The sequence below is a fragment of the Nerophis ophidion genome, linkage group LG04, assembly GCF_033978795.1.
Source record: "Nerophis ophidion isolate RoL-2023_Sa linkage group LG04, RoL_Noph_v1.0, whole genome shotgun sequence".
Classification (NCBI taxonomy): domain Eukaryota; kingdom Metazoa; phylum Chordata; class Actinopteri; order Syngnathiformes; family Syngnathidae; genus Nerophis; species Nerophis ophidion.
Window position 1 is genome coordinate 49,515,071 of NC_084614.1, and position 6,683 is coordinate 49,521,753.

General features: G+C 41.9%; 1 pseudogene; it reads left to right on the plus strand.

The window, feature by feature from the left end:
• Positions 1-2,975: 2,975 nt before the first annotated feature.
• On the plus strand, positions 2,976-6,223 carry LOC133550576 (uncharacterized; annotated as a pseudogene).
• The last annotated feature ends 460 nt before the right edge of the window (positions 6,224-6,683 follow it).

The following is a 6,683-nucleotide window of genomic DNA, read 5'->3' on the forward strand; positions in this document are numbered from 1 at the left end:
GAAAAAAAAAACATTTGGTAAGGTTTGCAAAAACAAAATTTGATTTGTTACTCAATTTGACAGTAATGTACTTAGAATGCTGAGATAATGCGAAAAAAGCAATAAAAATGTATTCCAACATAATTCTAAATCCAAAAGTGCAAAATGTCTAAAAATGCCTGTGATATTGAATACTTGTGAGTTTTATTAGATACACATGTTTTTCTATGGTTTGCAAATACAAAAATGAGGTTTTACTCAATATGACTGTATACTGTAACACTCAATATGACAGTTATTTAAACATAACTCCTACACCACACATGAAAAATGGCTAATAATGCCTGAAATAATGCATCTTTGGGAGTTTTACTCGAAACATATGCTTTTTTAAATCTTGCAAATGCAAAAAGTAGTTTTTTACTCAATATGAATATAATAGTCTTAGAATCCTGAGATAATGCGAAAAAAGCAATAAAAATGTATACAAACATAACTTCTAAACAACACATGCAAAATGGCTAATAATGCCTAGAGATATGTTTTTTTGTTAGTTGTACTTGAAAATTGATCTTTTGTAAGGTTTGCAAGGACACAAATTAGTTTTTTTTTATTCAATATAACAGTGTAATTGTCATATTAAATATGAAAGGTTTATAATCATAACTCCAAACCAAACATGAAATTTGTCTAAAAAAGCCTGTAATATTGAATTTATGTGCGTTTTAGAAGAATCAGGTATTTTGGAAAGAATCACAAATACAAAAATTAGGTTTTACTGGCCTCATATTGGTCACACTCAAAATGACAGTTTTTGAAACATAACTCCAAAAATACACATGCAAAATGTCTAATAATGCCTGAAGAAATGCATCTTTGAGAGTTTTCCTGAAAAAAAACAACATTTGGTGACGTTTGCAAAAAACTTTTTTTATTTTTTACTCAATTTGACGGCAATGTACATAGGATCCTGAGATAATGCGAAAAAAGCAATAAAAATGTATTCCAGCATAATTCCTAATCCAAACATGCAAAATGACTATAAATGCCTGTGATATTGAATACTTGTGAGTTTTACTAGATACAGATGTTTTTCTATGGTTTGCAAATACAAAAATGAGGTTTTACTCAATATGACTGTACTCTGTAACACTCAATATGACAGTTTTTTAAACATAACTCCTACACCACACATGAAAAATAGCTAATAATGCCTGAAATAATGCATCTTTGGGAGCTTTACTCGAAACATATGCTTTTTTAAATCTTGCAAATGCAAAAAGTAGTTTTTTACTCAATATGACTATAATGTTCTTAGAATCCTGAGATAATTTGAAAAAAGCAATGCAATTGTATTCAAACATAACTTCTAAAAAACACATGCAAAATGGCTAATAATGCCTATAGATATGTTTTTTGGTTTGTTGTACTCGAAAAATGATGTTTTGTAAGGTTTGCAAGGACACAAGTTAGTTTTTTTATTCAATATAACAGTGTAACTGTCATACTAAATATGAAAGGTTTATAATCATAACTCCAAAACCAAATATGAAAGTTGTCTTAAAAAGCCTTTAATATTGAATTTATGTAAGTTTTACCAGAATCAGGTATTTTGGAAAGGTTCACAAATACAAATATTAGATTTTACTTGCCTCATATTGGTCACACTCAAAATGACAGTTTTTGAAACATAACTCCAAAAATACACATGCAAAATGTCTAATAATGCCTGAAGAAACACATCTTCGAGAGTTTTCCAGAAAGAAAACATTTGGTAATGTTTGCAAAAACAAAATTTGATTTTTTTACTCAATTTGACAGTAATGTACTTAGAATCCTGAGATATTGCGAAAAAAGCAATAAAAATGTATTCCAACATAATTCCTAATCCAAACGTGCAAAATGTCTAAAAATGCCTGTGATATTGAATACATGTGAGTTTTACTAGATACAGATGTTTTTCTATGGTTTGCAAATACAAAAATGAGGTTTTACTCAATATGACTGTATACTGTAACACTCGATATGACAGTTATTTAAACATAGCTCCTACACCACACATGAAAAATGGCTAATAATGCCTGAAATAATGCATCTTTGGGTGTTTTACTCGAAACATATGCTTTTTTAAATCTTGCAAATGCAAAAAGTAGTTTTTTTACTCAATACGACTATAATAGTCTTACAATCCTGAGATAATGCGAAAAAAGCAATAAAAATGTATTCAAACATAACTTCTAAACAACACATGCAAAATGGCCAATAATGCCCATAGATATATTTTTTTGTTAGTTGTACTCGAAAAATCATCTTTTGTAAGGTTTGCAAAGACACAAATTAGTTTTTTTATTCAATATAACAGTGTAACTGTCATACTAAATATGAAAGGTTTATAATCATAACTCCAAAACCAAATATGAAATTTGTCTTAAAAAGCCTTTAATATTGAATTCATGTAAGTTTTACCAGAATCAGGTATTTTGGTAAGAATCACAAATAAAAATATTGGATTTTACTGGCCTCATATTGGTCACACTCAAAATGACAGTTTTTGAAACATAACTCCAAAAATACACATGCAAAATGTCTAATAATGCCCGAAGAAAAGCATCTTCGAGAGTTTTCCAGAAAAAAAAACATTTGGTAAGGTTTGCAAAAACAAAATTTGATGTGTTACTCAATTTGACAGTAATGTACTTAGAATGCTGAGATAATGCGAAAAAAGCAATAAAAATGTATTCCAACATAATTCTAAATCCAAACGTGCAAAATGTATAAAAATGCCTGTGATATTGAATACTTGTGAGTTTTATTAGATACAGATGTTTTTCTATGGTTTGCAAATACAAAAATGAGGTTTTACTCAATTAGACTGTATACTGTAACACTCAATATGACAGTTATTTAAACATAACTCCTACACCACACATGTTAAATAGCTAATAATGCCTGAAATAATGCATCTTTGCGAGTTTTACTTGAAACATATGATCAAAGGTTGACGACACATGGCAATGGTAACACGACGACGACTATGGAATGCATATGTGGGAAGGTATGCAAGAACCGACATGGCCTGCGGATCCACCAGGCCAGGATGAAGTGTATGCAGAAGGTGGTAGAATCACAGCGCACAGGAACTACGCCTGGTGAGACGCAGGAGGAGCCAGGCCCGGAGTCACCCCACAGTGCCCGGAGCCTCCAGGTGATGCAACCACCAGAAGCACACAGGACATCAGAACATCGTCGGGTAAAGTGGCCCCAAGCTAGCAAGGAGAAAGAGTGGCTCCAGTTTGATGAAGATGCTGATACCATCTTGGAAACAACAGCCAAAGGGGACGCTGATCGACGCCTCAAGACGATGACCACGATCATCATCAGCCTCGCTGCAGAGAGGTTTGGACTTGAGTAGAAGCGGGCAGCGAAGCCCCCCTACATCATGAACAATAGAGCGAGTAAAATCCATCAGCTCAGGCAGGAACTGAAGTGTTTAAGACAGCAGTTCAAGGTTGCACGTGAAGAGGATAGGGGGCCTCTTGCGGAACTACGTTGTATAATCCGCAAGAAGCTAATAACCTTGAGGAGAGCGAAGTGGCATAGGAGGAGGAGGAAGGAAAGGTCCAGGAGGAGAGCTGCCTTTCTGGCGAATCCCTTTGGAGTCACAAAACAGCTGCTAGGACAGAAGCGAAGCGGTAGACTGGCCTGCTCCAAATTCGAGGTCGACCACCACCTCAAGCAAATTTACAGCGATGGATGCAGAGAACAAGACCTAGGCCCCTGCAGGTCCTTGATCAATCCACCAACACCAACGCTTGACTTCGATGGGAAAGAGCCCGGCTGGAAGGAAATCCAGGAGGTGGTCCGCAGGGCAAGGACGAGCTCTGCTCCAGGGCCCAGTGGAGTACCTTATAAGGTCTATAAGAACTGTCCAAGACTACTCCACAGACTCTGGAGAATCTTGAAGGTGATCTGGAGGAGGGGCAAGGTAGCAGACCAGTGGAGACAGGCAGAGGGTGTGTGGATCCCAAAGGAGGAGAAGTCTAAGAACATCAATCAGTTCCGAACCATCTCGTTGCTGAGTGTTGAAGGGAAGATCTTCTTCAGCCTCATGGCCAGGCGACTGACAGACTACCTCCTGAAGAACTCCTACATTGATACATCGGTCCAGAAAGGAGGGATCCCAGAGGTATCTGGATGTCTGGAGCACACAGGCGTGGTCACTCAGCTCATCAGGGAAGCCAGGGAGAATAAGGGGGACCTGGCTGTTCTGTGGCTGGACCTCAAAAATGCCTATGGATCCATACCCCACAAGCTGGTCGAAGAGGCACTGAATCGGCATCACATTCCAAAGAAGTTCAGAGACCTCATTCTGGACTACTATGCCAACTTCCATCTAAGAGTCTCCTCCGGAAAAACAACCTCCGACTGGCACAGGCTTGAAAAGGGGATCATCACTGGCTGTACGATCTCAGTCATCCTCTTTGCGCTCGCCATGAACATGCTGGTGAAGTCTGCGGAAGTTCAGTGCAGAGGTCCCCTCTCCAGGTCTGGAGTCCGGCAGCCACCCATCCGAGCCTTCATGGACGACCTGACAGTGACCACTACATCCGTCCCAGGTTGCAGGTGGATCTTGAATGGCCTTCAGGAGGTGATTTCCTGGGCTCGCATGAACTTCAAGCCGGCCAAGTCGAGGGTCCTAGTGCTAAAGAAAGGAAAGGTTACTGGCAAGTTCTGCTTCTCACTTGGCACCACCAAAATACCATCACTCACCGAGGAACCTGTGAAGAGCTTGGGAAAGGTGTTTAATTGCAGCCTGAGAGACGCAGCCTCCACAAGACCGACCAACCAAGACCTGGAGACCTGGCTGACCGTGGTGGATAAGTCTGGCCTTCCTGGCAAGTTCAAGGCCTGGATTTACCAGCACGGGATTCTCCCTCGGATCCTCTGGCCCCTCATGGTGTACGAAGTCCCCATTTCAACGGTGGAAGGCTTTGAGATGAGGGTCAGTAGGTTCCTGCGCAGGTGGCTAGGACTGCCGCGAAGCCTGAGCAGCATTGCTCTATACGGGCATAACAACAAACTGAAGCTCCCCATCAGCAGCCTGAGCAAGGAGTTCATGGTGACACGGTCCAGGGAGCTCCTACAGTATCGGGAGTCCAGTGACTCAAAGGTTGCACAGGCTGGGATTGAAGTCAGGACGGGGCGGAAGTGGAGAGCTGTCGAGGCTGTGGATGTTGCAGAGGCAAGGCTACGGCAAAAGGTTTTGGTGGGAACAGTGGCGCAGGGGAGATCTGGCTTAGGTAGCAGAAGAACACCTCGCTATGATAAGGCGCAGGGGAAAGAGAAGAGGTCACTGATCCTCGAGGAAGTGCGAGCAGGAGTTGAGGAAAGGCGAGCCTGCCAGATGGCGGGAATGCGGCAACAGGGCGCCTGGACGAGATGGGAACAAGTATCAGAGCGTAAGGTCACATGGACCGAGCTCTGGAAAGCCGAACCCCATCGAATAAAGTTCTTGATCCAGGCGGTCTACAATGTGCTGCCAAGTCCATCCAACCTCTTCACCTGGGGAAAGGTGGAGACACCAGGGTGCCCCCTCTGCCAGAGGAGAGGAACCTTGGAGCACATCCTAAGCTGTTGTCCAAAAGCCCTGGGTGAAGGGCGGTACCGCTGGCGACATGACCAGGTCCTGAAGGCCATAGCTGATGCCATCTGCAGGGGAGTCAGTCACAGCAAGAGCCTCCGCCCAGTGAAGAGTACTGCTTTCATCAGAGCTGGGGAGAAGTCAACACCGGCTGCCCGGAACACCTCGTCTGGCCTGTTGGCAACAGCACGCGACTGGGAGCTGTCAGTTGATCTGGGAAAGCAGTTGAAGTTCCCTGACGTGGTTGCTAAAACAACACTAAGGCCAGATATTGTGCTCACCTCAGTGGCCTCCAAGCAGGTAATCCTCTTGGAGCTCACAGTGCCTTGGGAGGACCGTATGGAGGAGGCCAATGAGAGGAAGAGTGCAAAGTACTCTCAGCTTGTGGAGGAGTGTCGGAGCAATGGGTGGCGAGCGATGTGCCGGCCGGTTGAAGTGGGGTGTCGAGGGTTTGTGGGCAAATCTCTCTGCAGGGCCTACAGAATGCTTGGCATCACAGGGGCCAGCCAGCAAAGGGCCATGAAGTTAGTCACAGATGCAGCAGAAGTGGCATCAAGGTGGCTGTGGATCAGGAGGGGAGAGTCGTGGCATGTAGGGCAGTAGCGCTACGTGGACACAGGCTGGGGCCTGATCAACCCCGGCTGGGTCGCCTAGGGGAGGGGGTCTGATTGTTGAAAGACCCGAAACCCCCTGTGATCCTAGGTTACATCACTGAGGATGTGTCCAGTTGCACCATTGGTGTATTTAAAAAGTTTTAAATCTTGCATGTGCAAAAAGTAGTTTTTTACTCAATGTGACTATAATAGTCTTACTGAGATAATGCGAAAAAAGCAATAAAAATGTATTCAAACATAACTTCTAAATAACACATGCAAAATGGCTAATAATGCCTAGAGATATGTTTTTTGGTTAGTTGTACTCGAAAAATGATCTTTTGTAAGGTTTGCAAGGACACAAGTTAGTTTTTTTATTCAATATAACAGTGTAACTGTCATACTAATTATGAAAGGTTTATAATCATAACTCCAAAACCAAATATGAAAGTCGTCTTAAAAAGCCTTTA